This window comes from Hirundo rustica, unplaced genomic scaffold (genome assembly GCF_015227805.2).
Source record: "Hirundo rustica isolate bHirRus1 unplaced genomic scaffold, bHirRus1.pri.v3 scaffold_106_arrow_ctg1, whole genome shotgun sequence".
NCBI classification, from domain to species: Eukaryota; Metazoa; Chordata; class Aves; order Passeriformes; family Hirundinidae; genus Hirundo; species Hirundo rustica.
Genome location: NW_026690210.1, coordinates 63,420 through 84,199, shown reverse-complemented (window position 1 = coordinate 84,199; position 20,780 = coordinate 63,420). Strand labels below are relative to the sequence as shown.

At 48.7% G+C, this 20,780-nt stretch overlaps 1 pseudogene; it reads left to right on the top strand.

The window, feature by feature from the left end:
- The first annotated feature begins 18,757 nt into the window (after positions 1-18,757).
- LOC120747612 (choline/ethanolaminephosphotransferase 1-like) lies at positions 18,758-20,477 on the top strand (annotated as a pseudogene).
- Positions 20,478-20,780: the final 303 nt, after the last annotated feature.

The window sequence follows — 20,780 nt, the reverse complement described above, 5'->3', positions numbered from 1 at the left end:
GCCCAACCAAGACTCAGAAGAACAAAATGCAGTACTGGGTGGGGAAAGAGTTGAGGTACCTGCTGACACCTCTCAACCATTCCCGAGGAAGTCGCCACGACTTCGGAGGCTCCCGCTGGGAGACACCCCCTCGGACTTGAGAGCCCTGATTCGGAGACCTAGGGACTTCCGCCAGGCGAGGCTCCCGACACTGCGGCTGCGTGGCAGCAAAGTCGACACGATCTCCTCCTCGACGGTGTCCGGTCGGAGCAGCGGTGGCAAAGGCATCCCATCCCCGAGCTGTCCCTCATTAAGAGCTGAATTAATAAAGGCACTAGAGGAGTTAACATCATCTCCTGCCCTGCTTGTTTCTTACAATTTTTGGTGGCTCGTCCGGGATCGCCACGCCCAGAAGAGGACCGAAGAAGGGAAGGCGCCGCCTGACTTCGGACTCCTGGGGACAGCTGGCGAGCTCCGGACCTGGCGAGGGACACCGCTCCGAGAGGACAGCGCCGAGGAGCGCCGGTAAGTATAGCCGGCGGCGGGAGTGGAGGCGAGCGAATGTGGTGTGAGTGAGATGGGGGCCGGCAGCTCGGACCCCCGAAGCGAGTGTGGACCCCTGAGTACCGCGGTTCCGGACTCCCGCGAGTGAGCCGGCCGGGAAAAGGGGGAAGCGAGTGAAGCCCGAGTGAGCGAGGCGCCTCCAGGGGCGTAGGGGGCCCCCCTCCGAACGGGCGGAGGAAAAGTTAGGAGTGAGTGGCCCGTGAGAGGTTGGCAGGTGATTGAGGAAGGCCCCACTGGGGATCCCCCCCCACAATAAAGGTAGCGGCTGAGGCCCTGAGGGCGGGTCGACAGGCTACCCAACTAAGTAGTGCAGCGGCTGGGATCCTGAGGGCGGGTCTACAGGCTGGCAACGAGGGGGTGCGCCTTCTAGGCGTAGGGTAGTGGGAGCCGAGAGTGCAAGCCTTGTGCTGGGCGGGGGTGTTCCAGGGAGGGAACACGCTACCGGGCATAGGGGACCTGCATTGGTCGGGGGTAGACACGCTGTCCGGGTGGGAGAGTGTCGCACTGGGCGGGGGTGCAAAAAGGGCACGCTACCGGGTGCGGAGAGGTACCATTGGTCGGGGGTGTCTACGCCGTCCGGGTGCAGCGCACCGGCGGGAGGACAGGACGCTGTCCCGGGTGCGAGGGTGTGAGGATAGGGGAGCCATAGAGTGCGCGCGAGTGGCTCAACGGTAGGGTGTGTGAGTGGATCGCGTAACGCACGTCCGAATCCTGGCTGTAGGTAGCGCCTGGAACCTTGGGCCCCGGTTGACCGGCTGCCTACGGGGATTCGCCTGACGGCGGGAACGAGAGAGAGACAGTGGCTGAGGCTCGGTATCCCACATCGGTCGGGGTCACCCCAGGAGAGTGATTATCCGGGTGTGGGACCTGCACTGGGCGGGGGGACTAGAGCCCCATCCGGGTGCAGGGTTAAGGGGGCTGTCGGGCTGTCTGGGGGGATCGGCAGGCAGTAACGGAGGGTTACTTACGGGTCCCCTTGGGGCGAAAGAGGGACAGTGGCTGGGGCCTTAAGGGCAGGCCTACAGGCTGTCCAGGGAGTGAGTGAGTCTTTCGGTTTTAGTTGCCTGTCTTTAAATTTCCTTTTGAGTAGGGGCACCTTATGAGACTTTAGTTCGAGAAGAGGTCAAGAAGTTTTGATTTGTGTTGCCCTGTTTTAGACCTTCCGTTCGGGTAAGGGCACTGTAAATCATTTAAGTTGACCGCGTGAGAATGGGTGTGTGTGGGAGTAAAGTAACAAAGGCTAAGAAGCAAAAGAAAGGGAAGGTGACCAACATCCCTCCTAGTAGCCCACTAGGAAAAATGCTCGAGCAGTGGGACGATAGAGAACAGACTAAGAACATCGATAAAATCAAGATGATACATTATTGCGTAGAGGTCTGGCCATCTTTAGATCTACCCGGGGAATGGCCATGGTACGGGACCACTGATCCTTGGATGACCTCACAATTAAACCAATATTTGAGGGCCCAAAGGGATATAGATCCAGAGCAAATACGATATGCCGCTTGCTGGGTAATTCAAGGTCCCGAGAATGAAAAAATAAAAATATGCAAGCTTCAAGAAAGGAAAAAGGGGAGTGAAAAGGAGAAGGAAGAGGCCAGCCCTACATGGGACCCTCTTGACCATTTACCCCCTCCCCCTGTTTACCCAGACATTCCCCAAGCCCCGATGTCTCCTTCCCAACCAGTTCCCTCTCCTATATCCGGTCCTTCCCCTCCCACCAATGCTTTAGCAAGTATGTCCCCGTGGAGGACCAATGTTTCTGTGAACGGACCTCTAGTAGGTTCCGCAAGCTTATCTGAAAATACACCCCCAACAGGAGGAACACCTCGTTCCAACAATCCCTTTTATAGCACTCTAACCTCCTCCGCTCCTCCTCCAACTTCACCAGCCCCCTCTAGTCCCATAACTTGCCCACCGCCATCTAAGCTTCCTCCTCCACCTCCCAATTGGGAATTAAACCCTACCACCTCAAGTGTAGAATTCTCTCCTATTGCCAACTCAGTGGAAGCGGCTGGAAACCCAGAGGGACCAGGTTATAACACCAGGTCTAAAACTAGACTTTTTCCCCTAAGAGAGGTCCCAATGGGCGGAGTCGCCGGAGGAGTAGGGTTCGTGAATGCCCCCCTGACCGCATCGGAAGTTCAAAATTTTAAGAAAGAACTGGGGAACTTAGTAGAAGATCCTGTGGGAGTTTCGAATCAGGTGGATCAGTTTTTAGGCCCTAATACCTACACCTGGGAGGAGCTGAACTCCATCTTAAGGATATTGTTCAGTCCAGAAGAGGTCAGGATGATTAGGACAGCGGGCATGAAAATTTGGGAGAGAGAGAACAGAACGGGTCTACCAGGGGACTATAAACTACCAATCGTAGACCCTAGGTGGAACCCGAACCGAGAGGAGGACAGGAGAAGTATGGATGACTATAGGAGCTTGATGGTAAAAGGGATTAAGGAGTCGGTTCCCCGCAGCAGTAATACTAAGCTGGCATTTGACAACATGCAGGGGAAGGACGAAACTCCCGCGGCCTGGCTTAATAGATTGAAAAGGAATTTCCAACTGTATTCGAGCATAGATCCTGATAGCCCCGAGGGTCAAGTGTTACTAAAAACCCAATTCGTTACCAAATCTTGGCCCGATATTAGAAGGAAATTAGAAAAAATGGAAGATTGGCAGGAGAAGGGAATAAACGAATTGCTGAGGGAAGCTTTGAGGGTCTATCTAAGAAGAGAGGAGGAAAAAGCTAAAATAAAGGCAAGGATAATGGTAGCAGTAGCTAAAGAGAGTGTGGGGACTATGCCCAACCGAGGATCTATGAGCAAGAGAGAAGTAAAGCCAGGAAAAGAAAAAATCTTACCACCATGGAGGACTCCTACAAGGCTGGGAGAGGATAGAAGGTGCTTCTATTGTGGAGAGATAGGGCATGTAAAGAGAGATTGTCAGAAACTATCCTTTGATGAGGCGATAAAGAGGGAACAGGATGACCTAGAGAGGAGGTTGAAAGGGGAAAACAACGAAGATTAGGGGTGTCATGGGCTCTATACGTTGGGGGACCCCATGTACCATCAAGAGGAGCCCATAGTAAATTTTGAAGTGGGTCCCCAACATGAAGAATTTGAGTTTTTGGTAGACACTGGGGCAGACCGGTCTAGCATTAGGAAGCTCCCAGCAGGAATGAACATCGGGGTCAGGGTATGCGAAGTAATAGGGGCGGAAGGAAAACCGTTCACCGCGTCTATTATAGAAAGGGTAAAAGTAAAGGGGAACTCGAGACAAGTAGTAGCTGATTTCATCTATCTGCCGGACTTGGGAAGTAATTTATTAGGAAGAGATCTTCAAGTCCAATTAGGGGTAGGAGTAGTCCCCGAAGAAGGAAGAATGAAAGTGAAAATCATGAAACTAACCATTGAAGATTTAGAAAAGATAAACCCAGAGGTATGGGCGGAAGGAGGAAAAAGTGGTCTCCTTAACATCACCCCAATAAGGATAGAAATGCAGCTGGGAACCTCTCCCATCAGAGTGAGACAGTACCCGATATCCATAGAAGGGAAAAGAGGGCTAGCCCCTATAATCGGGCAGCTGTTAGAGGAAGGTATTTTAGAACCCTGCATGTCTCCCCACAATACTCCCATCTTGGCCATAAAGAAAGCTGAAGGGAAATACCGACTCGTTCAAGACCTGCGAGAAATCAATAAAAGAACCATCACCAAACATCCAGTAGTCCCTAACCCATACACCCTTTTGAGCCAGATTCCCCGGGAGCATGCCTGGTTTACGATCATAGACCTAAAGGATGCATTTTGGGCATGCCCCTTAGCAGAGGAAAGCAGGGACTGGTTTGCCTTCGAGTGGGAACATCCTGAAACCAAAAGAAAACAACAGCTGAGGTGGACACGCCTGCCACAGGGATTCACTGAGTCACCTAATCTATTCGGGCAAGCTCTGGAAGGGTTGTTAGAACAATTTACCCCAGAAGGACAGGTGCAAATTTTACAGTACGTGGATGATTTACTAATTTCGGGAGAAAAACAAATTGAAGTAAGAATAGCCAGCATCCAACTTCTAAATTTCTTAGGAGAAAAGGGGCTAAAGGTATCTAAGAAAAAACTGCAATTCGTCAAACCAGAAGTGATCTATTTAGGGCATCTGATTGGAAAAGGATATAAGAAATTGAGCCCTGAAAGAATTGCAGGGATACTAGCCATACCTGCCCCGAAGACCAAAGAGGACGTAAGAAAACTCCTAGGACTCTTTGGATACTGTAAATTGTGGTTAGACGAATACACTCAAAGCGTGAAATTCCTCTATGGCAAATTAACTAACCCAGAGCCCATAGAGTGGACACAGGAAGATGAGAATCAGCTAAAAGATTTAAAAGACAAACTGTCCACAGCACCTGTCCTGAGCCTTCCAGACTTGAAGAAAGAATTCGATTTATTCGTGAACACCGAAGGAGGAGTGGCATATGGCGTAATAGCTCAAGAATGGGGGGGATGCAAGAAACCCATAGCCTTCCTTTCTAAGTTATTGGATCCTGTAGCTCGAGGATGGCCTACTTGTATACAGGCCATAGCTGCTACTGCGATGTTGGTAGAGGAGTCCCAGAAACTAACCCTACACGGAAAAATAAGAGTCCATACACCACACGATATAAAGACTATTTTGAATCAGAAAGCCCCGGGGTGGGTAACAGATTCCCGGATACTCAAATATGAAATTACATTAATAAATTCTGAAAACCTAAGCCTAACAACATCCAAGAATCTAAACCCCGCTCAGTTTCTCTCAGGAGAACCACCTCTGGAACTCGAGCATGATTGCTTAGAACTTGTGAGTTTCCAAACAAAAGTAAGGGAAGACTTGGAGAGCGTGCCCTTACCGTACGGGAAGAAACTGTTTACTGACGGGTCTTCAAGAGTGTTAGATGGAAAGAGAATCTTGGGATACGCCATAGTAGAGGGATTAACAACGGAAAACCTCAAAGTTCTGGAGAAAGGGAAGCTACCCTCAAGCTGGTCAGCCCAGCTCTGTGAAATTTATGCTGTGAAAAGGGGGTTAGACTTATTAGAAGGGGACCAAGGAACTATCTATACTGATTCAAGATATGCTTATGGAGTAGTCCATACCTTTGGGAAGATTTGGGAGGAACGGGGATACTTGAATTCAAAAGGAAAAGATCTGATCCACAAGGAAATGATAAAATCAGTATTAATGTCTCTAATGAAACCTATCGAAATTGCCATAGTCCATGTAAAAGGACACCAGAGGGGGAACACCTTTGAGGAAAAAGGGAACCAGGCAGCAGACCAGGAGGCAAAGGGAGCAGCACAAGACCCTAAAGAACCGATTAAGATACTAGCATTAGGCACGACCCCAGAGAGAGGAGAGGAAGAGGGAGAACCAAAATATGATAAAGCGGAAGTGAAAATCATTGAGGAACTAAAAATGCAAAAAGGAAAGCATGGGGAGTGGCTAACACCTGATGGCAGGAAGTTTTTAAACAAACCCCTAGCCAGAAAGATTTTAACAGAAATTCACGAGCTAACCCACTGGGGAACTCAGGGAGTATGTGATCACTTTTTAAGAGAGAACTTTTGTGTAGGAGCATATAGCCTGGCAAAGGCTATCACCCAGGGGTGCGTAGTTTGCCAAAAGACTAACCAGCGAATAATGAGAAAAGTCCCATCCGGGGGAAGAGAAATAGCTCTGAGACCATTTCAGAGCATTCAGGTAGACTTCACTGAGATGCCTCCAGTCCAAAATTATAAACACCTTTTAGTATTTGTGGATCATCTCACCCATTGGGTAGAGGCATTTCCGACCAGAAAAGAAACAGCTGAAGTAGTGGTGAAAATAATCCTTGAGAATATAATCCCGCGTTATGGGTTGGTGAACAACATCGATTCCGATAGAGGACCTCAGTTTACAGCTAAGGTCCTGCAAAGGGCCATGGAAGGACTAGGAATAAGGTGGAAGTTGCATACCCCCTGGCATCCCCAGAGCTCAGGGAGAGTAGAGAGGATGAATCAGACTCTGAAGAACATATTAACTAAATTAATTGAAGAAACCCAATTGAGCTGGCTTAGATGTCTACCTCTAGCTCTCCTAAGAATTAGAACCAGACCCAGATCCGATATAGGAGCTTCTCCCTACGAGATGATGTTCAGGCTCCCCTTCCTCCTAACCACCTACAGTACCGGAGAGTATATAGAAGGGGAAACATCAGTTCAAAGATATCTGCAAACCATCAGCAGAACATTAGAAGATCTTAGGAAAAAAGGGTATATCCCCCAAACTCTCCCCCTCGAATCTAACATACACCAAATTAACCCTGGGGACTGGGTGTTGATTAAATCATGGAATGCTGCCCCATTAACCCCAAAATGTGAAGGTCCCTTTCAGGTGCTCCTTACCACCCATGCTGCAGTCCGGACGAGAGAGAAAGGCTGGACACACATAACTCGTGTCAAAGGACCTGTGCCACCCCCAAGTGTACCCTCAAATCCAGACCATCCCCTCGATCCCTCTGAGTGGACAGTAACATCACAACCGGATCAGTTAAAATTAACCTTCAAGAGAAGACCAAAACCCCAGTGAAAGCACCGGAGTTATTCATTAATCATCAGAGACATTCAAGTATCGGTATTGAGAGTTAGTTTAAATGTTAAGAATTGATGGAAGTTACTGTTTACTGTGGTATTGTTAAGAATCGTTAAAAGTTGTAAGTTATTGTGTTAGTGTTAAGAATTGTTAACTTCGTCGGGATAAAAGTTTTAGTTGTTAAATAAGCAGTTAAAAGAAGTTGAAGTACTACCATAAATTTCTCTCCTAGAGCAATCCTTAAAAAGACTAGACAACCAAAAATTAATAATTAAGTGAAGGGGAACGGAAAATGGCGAACCCTAAGGACAGAATCGGGGGAGCCCCGAAACCCCAGAGGCAAGGCCAGGTGAGACCGGAGATGACCAAGGTTCATACTGGACTCTGGGGGGGATTGATGGGACTAGTGATAGTCCTGACAATAGGTGAACCCACTGAAGGGGCCTGCTCCAAATGCTACTCCCCCATCTATGATGGAGAAAACCTGCAGTCCTTAATAAGGGTCCATACTAATGTGAACCCCACTTGCTTTGACGTTAATCAGCTTACCACCTGTCAAGAGGAGGGTAAGCAATATTGGATCGCTAGGAATGCAGCCACTTTTAGGCAACGTCTAACTGGGGAATGCCCTACGAGAGAATGGTTCTGTATGGAGGAGATAAGCAACGTAGAAGGGGTACTAGACTTAGTGAAAGAGAAGCCACTGACCATAAAGAAAGCTGAGATAAGTGAACCCCCTAATAAAAACCTATTCATAGACCTAGTAGAGAGGATAAGCCATGAATTAAATATAACCAACTGCTGGATTTGTGGGAGCACTCAGATGGCAGATGTGTGGCCATGGGAGGGAATAAGCCTATCACCCTTAGACATTCTAAGGCGGAAGAAAATGGGACAGAAACCCCCGCATACCGGGAAAAGGAGAAAAGAACAGTGGGACCTGAAGTCTAAAGTAATAGGAGAAGAATGCATAAGGAGAACAGGCAAAAGGTATAAGACCCTTGTAGGGAGGATGGCCTGTAAAAGGTCCATACTCATTAGAGATCTCACCCGAGAGTGGATTCCTAGAGAACCAGACACCTACTGGTCAATTGGAAAAAAAGAGACCGGATGCATTTATCATGAAGGATACCAGCTACACCAATGCACCGATAGGGGAATCAACCCCTTTTGGGGAATCAGGGAAATATCAAAATACTGGGAACACCCATTTGACACACAAAACACATCATGGAGGGCCCCTGAGCATCTATTCTGGATATGTGGGGATAAAGCCTATACACATCTCCCAGGAGATTGGGCAGGTAGCTGCACTGTGGGGATCATTAAGCCGGCCTTTTTCCTGCTGCCTCGCGAATCAGGAAGCACTCTAGGAGTACCATTATATGACAACCTAAGGGAGAACAGCAGAACAAAGCGGACAATAGCCGACATGGATAGCTCCCAGACCTGGAAGGGCGAGATTTGGACCCCAGAAAAAATTATAAAGACATACGGACCCGCAACTTGGGCCCAGGACGGGTCATGGGGGTATCGGACCCCGATTTATATGTTAAACCGAATCATCAGGCTGCAGGCAGTCCTCGAAGTAATATCAAATAACACCGCTCTAGCCCTAGACCACATTAGTCACCAGCTAGCACAGACAAGGGCAGTGGTCTATCAGATAAGATTAGCCGTAGACTACCTGCTAGCCGACGAAGGAGGTATATGTGGAAAATTTAACTCCTCAGAGTGCTGCCTTGAGATCGACGATAAGAGCGAGGTAATCAGGAACATCTCCAAAGAGATTAGGAAAGTAGCTTATGTAGGGAATCAGGAGTGGACCCCTTTAATGAATCTGGACTGGTGGGATAATTTTTGGTCCATAAAGGGAGCATGGTGGAAGAAAGTAGGATTTATAGCACTATGTGCAATTGCAAGTCTCCTCCTTATTCCCTGCATACTACCTTGTCTAATTAAGATTATCACCTCCGCAGTACAGGCAAGCCTCCAGATCTCTGAAATTAACACCAATAACCCTAGCAAGCCCACACGCATGTTGACACTGGCATCCAACGCAAAAGAACTCAGCATGGCAGAGCAAATTTATAACCAATATCAGGAACTTAAAGACGTGTATAGTCACGAATCGAAGGTTGATGCGAGTTAGAACTCGATCAAAGAAAAAGAGGGGGGAATTGAGAGGAATAAAAGAACTCCGACGTGTTAATCTCACGAGTTATTGAATATCTAAGTTGTTAATTAACAGAATTTAATTACATCCTCCATTATATAAATTAAGGTCAATTGTTATCTGTATGAGTTATCCAGTTTATCTGTACCCCAGTTTTCTATACCCCAGTTCTGTGTTGCCCCAATTGTTTCCTTACCGCATAGGCCTAAGCCACCGCTGCCCTGCCACTAAACACCTCATCGACACCGCCCCCTTCTACCAGCGTCTCCCAGCCTGCTCGTCAACTCATAGACCTCGCCCACCCCTCGCCTGCTCTGAGTCTGGCACCGCCCCTATGCAGATAAGGCCGACCGGAAGTAGACTGCACACCAAAACAACCCAAAGACGACGAGCCCAGCCAAGACTCAGAAGAACAAAATGCAGTACTGGGTGGGGAAAGAGTTGAGGTACCTGCTGACACCTCTCAACCATTCCCGAGGAAGTCGCCACGACTTCGGAGGCTCCCGCTGGGAGACACCCCCTCGGACTTGAGAGCCCTGATTCGGAGACCTAGGGACTTCCGCGAGGCGAGGCTCCCGACACTGCGGCTGCGTGGCAGCAAAGTCGACACGATCTCCTCCTCGACAGTGTCTGGTCGGAGCAGCGGTGGCAAAGGCATCCCATCCCCGAGCTGTCCCTCATTAAGAGCTGAATTAATAAAGGCACTAGAGGAGTTAACATCATCTCCTGCCCTGCTTATTTCTTACAACCAGCGCTGGATCTTGGCCTTGAAATTGAGAAAATGATCCGGGAGATCAGGAACTCCCTGCCTGTAAAGGCTCCCTCTGCTCAGGTAACCCCATTGGATGGGAATGAAAGAGGCTGGGCTGAGAGCTACTGAACGTTGTTACGTAGCTGACAAGTGAAGGTTTCTTCAGTTTCATTCTTTTCATTCCTATTTAGTTATCTAATTATTCTTGGTCATGCAAGATTTCCCAAAGAAGAGGGAATGAAAAAGTCTTCCCCCACAGTGAGGATGAGGGGTGTGAGCCTGTGTTGGCCACATTTGGTTGTTCCTTTTCCTTGGGAAGAATGCCTGGTGCAGGGGCATTTGTGGTGATGCTTTGTAGGTTCTACCAGGCTTTGTTTGGTGGGAAAGAAGAGCAGAGTGTTTGGAGAATTGCCACTGAAGGCCAAGTGTCCCGTGCAGGGAGTGGCACGCGAGAGGTGTCTCTGTTGCAGCAGCAGATGTGGGCTCTGCCTCTTTTGGGTTGTTAGGCCAAGGCAAAGCAAGGGCCGGGCTGCAGCTGCAGCTGCTGCTGCTGTGTGAGCCCTGCCGTGCGTGTGGGCGCTGCCAGAGCCCTGTGTGGGGATGGGCTGGAGCTGCAGCTCCCTTGTCCTTTTGTTGGACAGGTTCAGTCTTTGGATTAGGAATCTCCTTTCTCTTAACTCTTGCCTCTTCCCAGACTTGCCTGGAGAGTGAGTGCTGGCACAGGCCTTTTTGCAGATTATTATCCGTGTTGGCCAAAGAATGTCTCTCTTTCTTGTCATCTGCAGACCCATTGCCTCCAGTACATTTGTGATTGAGGAAGGGCAGACTCAGGGTGGGGAGTGGGATTTTCTGGATTCAGCAATGTCCTATTCTCAAGTGGAATGTCTTTTGTCAACTCACACATAGCAGTTTTCAAAAGCATTTTATTCCATAATAAAAGGAAACCTTGCAGGCTCTGAACCATCTTTAGAATCTTTAGGATTCTGATGGAAGAGCTGTTGCAGAAGAGATAAATATTCTGCAGCTGGTCATAGTGAGAATATCTTTCTGTCCAAAGGTAATTTGCAGTTGCTTAATCTTGGGAATTTACTTCCTCAGTGGAATAAAAACACTGCTTGGTTGTCTGACTTTTCGTGTCTTTCGGGTTGGTTTTCTTTTCTACCCTCCAAATGTACAGGTTTTTGGCACTGGAAAGTTTGTTCCTGGAAATACCCATGGTCCATAACAGTTTGCCTGGGTCATACCTATGGGGCAGCAGCGGAGGGCTCCAAAAAGCAGCACCTTGTGATGGACTGTGTGGGCAGCTGGGTGGGTGGGGGTGGTGAGACTCCCAGCCAGAAATGTGTGCTTTGCCTTTGGGTTTGCAGCACACGGCCCTGGGCAGTGCTGGCAGCGAGCTCTGCCCTTGCTGACAGCCACGTTGGCAACAAGGAGAGCCCCTGGCTTTCTGCTGGCTGATTTCTTACAGCTTGTGGGATAAGGCAGGGTCAGAGCGTGAGGCCACGTCCCCTCACTTGGTGTCTTCTGCTTTTCTGCATTCATGTTTTGCCTCAAAGGTCATTTTGTGAGAGCTTCAGTTTCACCTTGGCCACCCAAATCCTGAGTTTAAAACACTTGTTATGTGAACCGTGTGGGCAGTGTTCCCCTCGTGTTACACGGCCTTTGGGAGTGGAGAAGAACAGTGACTGTATCCCTGATGTGATTCCAAGGAAATCCTGAGTGATCTTTGGGTTCCTTTCTTTCTGTTTCTCTTTCAAGGGGAATATTAATGTTGCCCCTGAGTCTCCAGGAGAGGACCCCATGAACAGGGCTGCAGCAGAGGAAGTTTCATCTGACACCGAGAGCTGCAGGAACAGTTCCCCAGAGCCCGAGGAGCCTGGTAAGGAGAGAGCCCACGTTGGTTTGGAGAGGTGTGAGACGGCTGCTCTGAGCCTGCCTGGGACAGGAAGGGAGATCAGAGGAGCTGAGTTCTTGTCTGCAGGGCTGCTGCTTCCTGGTGCCTTTAGTTCCAATCCTGCAGTGGCACAAGCTCCCCGAGCCCTGCCCTCCACGCTTCTCCAGAGGCTCTGACACTGAGTCCTCTGCTGTGGCAAGAGAGCCGGGACTAAACCTGACCTTGTGGGAGTTGTGTCACCAACCCGTGTGTCCCAGTTTGGTTTGTAACTCAGCTCACAGCACCCTTCAGCTGCAGCCATTTCAGCGAGGACTGAGGGCTCTCTGTCAGCACAGAGAAAGAACAAGGCTGGGCTTCTTTGGGGGAGCTGGGATTGTTCTGTGTTTCAAGCTCTCGTGGGTGCCATTTGCACTGTGAGTGCTGAGATTTTATCGAGGTACTTCCATGCTTTACACAGTTTTGGAAACTTGGAAGGATCCCTGTTCTCTAAAGAGCAGGCTTCCAATTCCCAAGGGAGAGTCTGCCTTTGAGGCCATCTTTTACAGTCTGTGATGGAAGGACAATTGCTGCCCAAGGGAAACGTGCACAAGGGCCAATATTGACTCAGTGTTCTCTTTTCTTCCCAGATCCAATGTGATCGATGTCTCCTGGAGGGGTGCCCTGCATGGCAGGAAGAGACAGAGGGAGAGCCTGTGACTGCCAGGCAGGTAGAATCCCTCTGTCTCTACTGATGTGTTTAGAATTATATATAGTTATATTTATCAATCTATATAATTGTTATTTATAGGTATTATAGATATTATATTATATTTTTTAATTTATATTTATATGTATATGGATATTTATAGATATTTATAGATTTATAGTTGTATTTAAATGCCTATATAGTTATAGACTTTTAGAAGTAAAATTATATATATTTAGATTTCTATAGTTATAATCATGTATGTATAGTTATATTTATAGCTATACATAGCTATATCTATCTATGTCGACAGTTACATGTGTATATATATATAGTTATTTTTATAAATGTATATAGTTTTGTACATGGGTGTTTAGGTCTGTGTAGGTCTAGACTAGTTTTTAACCCCTTTCCCTGTCTCCCTTTGTGCTTTTCCCCCTGTGCCCTCGCTGTCCCCTGTCCCTGTGCTGGGTCCGAGCTGGCGGCCGGGCCGGGCGGAGCAGCAGCTGCAGCCCCGGGTGTCCCTGGAGCGCTGGGAGCTGCCGCTGGCCCCAGGCGCTGTCCCCTGAGGAGCTGCTGAAGGACGGTGAGACTGAGGGGGCTGAGGGGGCTGAGGGGATGGAGGGGGCCAGCAGGGAGCACAGAGGGCTCCAGGACTGCAGCTCTGCCAGGCCTTGGAACCAATTCCAGAGCCTCCACCTTTGCCACAGCTGCCCTGAGGACCTTGAGGACAGGCGGAGACCGACAGGAGCCAGCAGGGAGCAGCTGAAGGCCGCCAGCTCCAGCAGTGAACAGGGAGCTGCTGCTGCCAGCCCAGAGCCTGGGTGAGGCCACAGGGCCGGAGAGGCAGGGTGGGGGTGAGGATGGTGTGGGCTTTGGCCCTGGGCTTTGGCCAAACATTTTCTTTCTAAGCCTCCTGGGGAAGCGCTGAGATTTTCCCTGACTGAAGGGCCGGTGCTGCCAAGGGAAATGTCCCGATCCTGACTCAGTGTTCCCTTTGCTTCCCAGATGTCCCATCTCTTGTCCGTGTCCAGGAGAGCTGCTCTGCACGGGAGAAGCAAGGACAGAATTAGAAGCTTTGAAGATATGGACTTGAGCATAGAGTGGGATAACTATATAGATATTTATATATATATGGGTCGCTATTTGTATAGGAATATTTCTATATGTATGTTGTTCTATCTGTGTTTAGTTATATTTTCTATGTATACACTCTTGTAGTTATTTTTATTGATGTATTGTTAGGTATATGGCCCTTTAAATAGGTATATTGGTATTTGTGTAGGTAAATATGTCTATTTTTATATTTACATATGTGTATTGATTTATTTATGGATGTAATTCTATTTACATGTGTGTGCAGATTTATAACTGTATATTTGTATTGATGCAGATGGATGGGTATTTAGATAGGTACAGTTACCCATTCACAGATACTTTATGTATCTATTTCTAGATATATTGTATATAATATGTAGTATTTAATCTATATTTACTTCTGTATGTTGAGGTGGTTGTATATGTATATCTTTCAATTTAAACACGTACAGTTGTATAATTCTATTGATTGCGTTCTTGGTAGAGGGCTATTTAGATAGACATAATGATATTTTTGTATTCCTAGACAGGCTTTAAGCCCGTAGTAAATGTAATAAATGAAGTTGTTAAACATGTAATTGAACTTTGTGTATAGTGAGTTGTAGAGGTTGGCAATAAACTAGGTTTTTGTTAACTAAGGTTGGTATTTGTATATTTTTACATAGCATTGTTGTAAAAATCTAATAAATTCCTTTTTTTAACTTAAATTGAGATCAGCATAGTTCTATATTGTCAGCATGGGTGTAGCAATTTGTAATAAATGACATTTTTCATGTTAACTCATTTCTTGTGTATTTGTTGATAGCAGTGCAGCTGTAGCAATCTGCAAAAAATTACAGTTGTCAACTGCGACGGGTGTTTTGTGATTTGTGCTATCCAGAGCAATGAGCAGATGTAAGTGCTGGAGGATTTTGGCCATGGAATTCTCCATCCATGCCCAGCACATGCCCCACCTGCACTCAGGCTGGGCAAGGCAAGTGCAGATTTGGGATGGCAGCAGAGCCACACCTTGGCCAAGAACTCGCTGCAAAGGCCAGCTGAGAAAACTCTGGGACTCCACGGAGCGTAGAACTGCAACCAGAGCCACCCAGGGAGGACAAATCCAGCCCCCATGCCACAGGCAGCTCTTTGGGAAGCGCTCCAAGGGTCCCTCTGAAGGTCATCCTGGAGCCCAGAAGCCAACAGGGATCCTGAGCCAGCTCCGCTGCCTTTGGCAGCACTTTGGCAAAGGAGCTGCAGCAAGGGGGAGGCAGCAGTGACTGTGACTGCTGCAGCAAGGGGATGAAGGAAGGGCCAGGGACACTGGTGCTGAGATGCTCCCGAATAGTTAAGGAATGTATTTAGAAAATTATTCTTCCAAAATCTAAGAGAAGGGGTAGGAAACATACTACAGTTAATTAAGGATTATATTTATCTAAGTATGTAATAGTAGTTGAATGGAATTAATTAAGGATTATAGATTTATGACTATATAATAGTAGATAACAGATCTATGAATATATGAACAAATGTATAAAAAGCAAAAATCTTTTTGTCATCACCCCAACTTTCCCAACCTTCTCCAAGCAGGAAATTGAAAACACCCTCAGGAAATCTCCTAATCTTTACAGCAATCCCAGGCTTACCTTCTTCTGGCACGTGTCCTCCGGAGCTGTGCCCAGGCTGGTCTGGAGCTGGGAGCAGCCCTGCCCCACACAGCACCTCTCAGCAGCAGCACCTGCCCTGCTCAGGGCGGCTCCTTCCCCCCACAGCTTCTCCCCAGCGCTGGCAGCAGCTCCCCGGGCCGGCTGAGAGCTGTCCCTGGCAGGCAGCAGAGTCCCTGGCCCAGCACAGCGCCCTGGGCTGCAGCACCCTGCTCTGCAGGACAGCCCTGGGCACCCCTGGCTGCAGCCCCGGCTGCTCAGCCCTGCAGCAGAGCCTGGCAACAGGGAGCTGCCCTGGGCTGTGCCTCGGCTGCTGCAGCAGGGACACCCAGCCCTGCCCTAGGGCCACATCCCTGCCCTGCAGCACCTCGGAGAGTCCTCCTGGAAGGGCCCCAAAGCTGTGGGATGTGCCAGCTCCAGGAGATCCCTGCAGGAGCTGCAGCTTCTCTTCCCCCAGCCGGAGAGTGACTGTTCCCAACCCTGTGAGGATTTCTCCTCTAGTGAGCCCTGAGTGAGCTCTGCTCTGTGCTGCCAGCCCAGGCTGAGTTTCACCCCTCTGTGCCCGTGTGCTGTGCCCGGGCTGGCTGCAGGCAGTGCCCCAGCCCTGCTGGGCTGTGCTCAGGAGCTGCTCCTGGGCAGAGCTGTCTCTCTGCAGCGCTGCCCTTGCCAGGAGCTGCCTCTGTGCCAGGAGCCCGGCCCAGCTCAGCAGCACAGACACAGCACAAGGACTTTAATGACCCTCTCGGGGCTTTGTGCTGAGGCCCTGAACATCAGTCCCTGAGAGGGAGCTGAAGAAACCTCTCAAGAATTCCAAGTCAGAATCCAACTCCAAAGTTTCTTGAAATTTTACTGGGTCCCACTGAGGGACAGGACAGAGAAAGTGTCCCCAGGCCCCAGCCAGAGCAGAGAACTGGAGGCAGTGATGACAGGTGGGGACAAAGAGAAGCCAAGTCTTGGTGCCCTGGGGCACAGCAGCCTCTGTGCCACCAAGGGCTGTGAGGAGACACCTTGTCCTGAGGCCCTGGGGCCTCCTGGCACAGCCCCAGCAAGGCTGGGCACTGTCAGCCCCTTGTGCTGCCCTCAGCATCCCCCTCACATCCCAGTGGCCTCAAGGATCTGCTGGAAGGAGTCCCTGGGGAGCCTTGGTCAGCAATGGCCCTGGGGGGCTCCTGAATGCTCCCAGGGACTGCAGGTTCTTCAAAGGACTTTGGGTTTTGCTTTTGCCTTGGAGTCTCTGAGAGGTTTGTGCAATGATGGCCTCCAATTATCTGCTGTAATGAGTCCCTTGAGAGGCTTTGTCAGTAATGACAGAAAGTGGGGCTCATTAATGCTTCAAGGTACTTCAGTCGTTTTAAGGTACTTGGTGTTTCCCTTTTAAAACTGACTCTATGAGAAGTTTGTGCCATCACTGCCTCCAATTATCTACTTTAATAAGTCCCTTGGGATTCTTAGTCCGTAAAAACACTCAGTGGAGCTCATTAATACTTCAGGATACTCAAGATTTATTAAGGACCGTTTTTTGACACTGAATCTGAGAGGGTTCTTAAATCACGGCCTCTAAGTTTCTGCTTTAATGAGTCCCTAGAGATTCTTAGCCTGTAACAACACTCAGTGGGGCTCATTAATGCTTTGAGATACTCAAGGTGTTTAAGGTACTTTGGATTTTCCTTCCCTCACTGAGTCTCTGATAGGTTTTTGTGCAGTTCTGGCCTCCAGTTCTCTCTGTCATGGACTCCATGAGGAGCCTGTGTTTGGGATGGACTTCAGTGGGACCCATTGATGCCTCAGAACACTTTGGGTTTTTCTTCTGACTTTGACTCCTGGAAAGGTTTGTGCAATCTCCTCTCAGGCCCTGAGGTTCCAGGGCTCAGCACCAAATGCACCACAGGGCTCATTAGGATCACACAAGTCCTGATAAACCATGGTTCTGCCTTGATTTCCCTCTGGTCTGGCACAGTTCATTATGAAGTCTTTTTTCCTAGAATTATGGGAAATATTTCAAAGAACTTCTAAGAAATATGTATTCCTATTTTCATGGGTGAGGTTTTCTCTTTAGACCAGAGGTGAGTACAGAATTCATTGATTGATATTGATCCAGGGAGTCTCCTCAGGAGGTCTGGTCTGCTCAGAGAAGCTGTGCCTTGAGGTGTGACCCAGTGTGGACAACCTTGCTCCACATCATCCAGCCCGCTCCTGTCTCTCCTCACTCACCTGGAACCATCTTTGCTCAGAGAACTGGCTGCACACAACCAAAAGAGGTGTTTTTCTTCTTCTATTTTTGAAGCAATCTAAAACTCCTGAGTTTCCCCAGTGAAAACAGACAACCTCCTCAAGTGTGTGCCAAGCCCAAGGTGCCACCAAGAGCACTGCAGCCCTGCCCTGGGCCAGGAGTGAGGGTGTGTATCAGGATTTTTGGAGACAGACACAGAGAGGCCTGACAATGCTGGGAAAGTTCTGTTGTTTTAGCACTGTCAAGGACGATGAGCCTGAGAACCAGGACACTGAGCCTGAGAACCAGCTTTTTCCCTCAACAAAGTGTTAACAGGTAACTGCAAAGGAATGCTTATGCAGATAACACTAGCCAATAGCGAGTAGTAAAATGCCGTGTGAACAGCTTGTGCACAAGAATGATATATGTATAAAAGAACCCTGTGTACCCTCAATAAACGGAGCATTCACCGCTACTTCTGTGAAGAAGGTGTTTGACTCTGGCTGTTCCCCTTGTTTTTGGTTTTGGTTTTGGTTTTGTTTTGTTTTTCTTTCTTTTCAAAAATCACCTTCAATTGGCGTCTGAACAGGGACCTTGGGGTGACAACCCAGAGAGAAATTAGCGGTGGGACGCTGAGCAGTTGGACACTGAACTCACCGACAGATGCAGCTGCATTGAGGTGAGACCTCCGGAAAATAGCGGTCAGACGCTGATCTGCCGAGAGATGCATCAGCATTGAGGCAGAAGCTCGCCGTCCTTGCAAAGAGTGCGAGGCTGAACTGGTAAGGGGAGCAGGGGGCAGTTTCTTGAAAAAAGGTGGAAGGATCGAGTATTCACTTCCCTGCCGCATTGACGAGGCAAGCATGGAATGTGAATTTGCTGCCGCATTGAAGTTGCTTATTATTACACTCTCTGAGAGAGGAAAAACAGTAGCAGAAAAAGTACTGCAAAAGCTGATTAACTGGGTGCGGGGAAATGGACATTTAACAACCCCCGATGCTGTGAAGTTGGGGAGGTGCTGCGGAGCCCCTGCCGTGCCCTCCCACCACCTCCGGCACCCCGGCACCGTCACTGGCCGATGCCCGGCTCGCCGCTCCCGGCCCACAGACCATCCCCGTCACCCGAGCGCCACCGCCCCCTGCCCCGCAGCAAGTCAGGATGAGGAGGAAGAGGCCCCCGGGGGTCCGCACCGCCCCAGCGCCGCCGCTCCCGCACTGCTGCCGCTCCTGCAACACAGATACCATGTGCCCCCCCCCTTTCCTGGCTGTGCCCGAAGAGACACCGGTCAACCGAGAGAGGGGAACCCGTGACCCCTGCTGTCAACCACCTTCCCCCGACAATGTTCCGCTGCCGGACGAATTAGAGGAGGACCCCGATGATGGAGCAGAACCCCTGGCAGAACCCATGATTGGTTTAAAAGAACTGACTGATCAAATTCAGGCAGTGATGCAACGCCTGGATGAGCGAGGGCAAGCAGCAACTAAACTGCTGCTGGAAAAAGCCCAAGAACTATCTACAATAAATGCTAAAAATCAGGAGGAGCCAACATCATTCAGCTCCCAGTTAACTCCAGTGCAACAATTGGTAGAACAAACTGCACAAAGCAGTTCCCAGGCAACACCTTTGCCTGCCCTCCACCCTGTGACTCGATGGTCAAACATTATACGTGATGTTATACTAGAAGGACAGTGGGAACCCGCAGGACACATGGCATGTCCTGTAGCGTGTCCTGCCGTGTTCAGAGATAGCAATCCTGTGTGTGAGCAGCATGAATGGAAAATCTTGCAACAGGCAAAAATATACCACAGTAAAAGAGCACAGCTTGAAATCTGAAAAGTGCTCGAACAATGTTAGATTGGATTCATACAGCAGATATCCATTCTCCAGCCTGGACTGCCCCCAATCTTATCACCATCATCAGACTGTTAAAAAATATATTTACAACTCTGTTATTAGTATCTTACTAGCTAGCTAGCTTACAGCTTCAAAGGCAGGCACCTTTCTGGACATTCATTGCTTGTGCCTGTGGCATTCTAGTCCCTGAATGCTACAGATGGAAAACAAGCAAGAAGGACAAATAGCAGCACTCTGTTAAGAGAGCTTTTTGATCATAGCTGTGATTCATTGTCCACAGTCTTTGTGGTTTTGGGAACTTGTATTGTTGTGCAGCTGAGCACCAACCCTGATTGGATGTTCTTCTGTTGTTTTGCTGTGACATTCATGTTTTACTGCGCACACTGACAGACGTACGTCTCAGGAACACTGCGCTTCGGCATGATTGATGTGACTGAAATACAAATCTTCATAATAATCATGAATTTACTGGCAGTGAGTGGAGGACCACCTTTTTAGCAATCTCTGATTCCAAGACTGAACATTCAGGTGAAAATACTCCCAGCTCTTTGTACTGTGGCAGGAACCATATTCTCCTGTGCAAACTGGAGTTGGCAAAAAAGGGATCCACTTTAGCAGGAACAAGTGTCCTCTCACCTTTTTTCCATATTGGCTCCGTGATTGCCTTGGCTGCAATGATCTACAAGAAATCTGCTGTGCAGCTCTTTGAGAGGCATCTCTGCCTCTACATCCTGACTTTTGGCTTTGTGGCTGCCAAGATCACAAATCAACTGGTGGTTGCCCACATGACCAAGAGTGAAATGTATTTATATAACACAGCATTCATAGGCCCAGCATTGCTGTTCCTTGACCAAGCATTTTAACAGCTTTATTGATAAGTACATTGTCCTCTGGATTGCCCTGATCCTGTCCCTGTCTGACCTGCTCCGATACTGTGTCAGCGTGTGCAGCCAGAATTGCTGCCCACCTGCACATCCACGTGTTCCGCATCAAGGGCTGCCCCATGCCCTCGAACCATCACTAGGGATGGGAGCTGCCACAGAGGAATGGAAAAAGAGTTAGGTTTCTACAGGAATGGATGAGGACTTGTAAGTGACAAATGCTAAAAGCAGATGAGAACAAAGTAATTTATAATAATCAATGTTGTATAACTTTTCTTCTTTGTTATCAGTAACACTCCTTAACTAGTCTCCTGCCTGAGAGAGTGAATTCCGAGTTCACCCTAGTCAACTCTCCATGTAGTCAACTCTGTTGGTTCCCAGCCTGGGAAAGCATGCAGGAAACAAATGCTCTGTCTTTGTAATTACCTTGATTACTAATTTCTCTC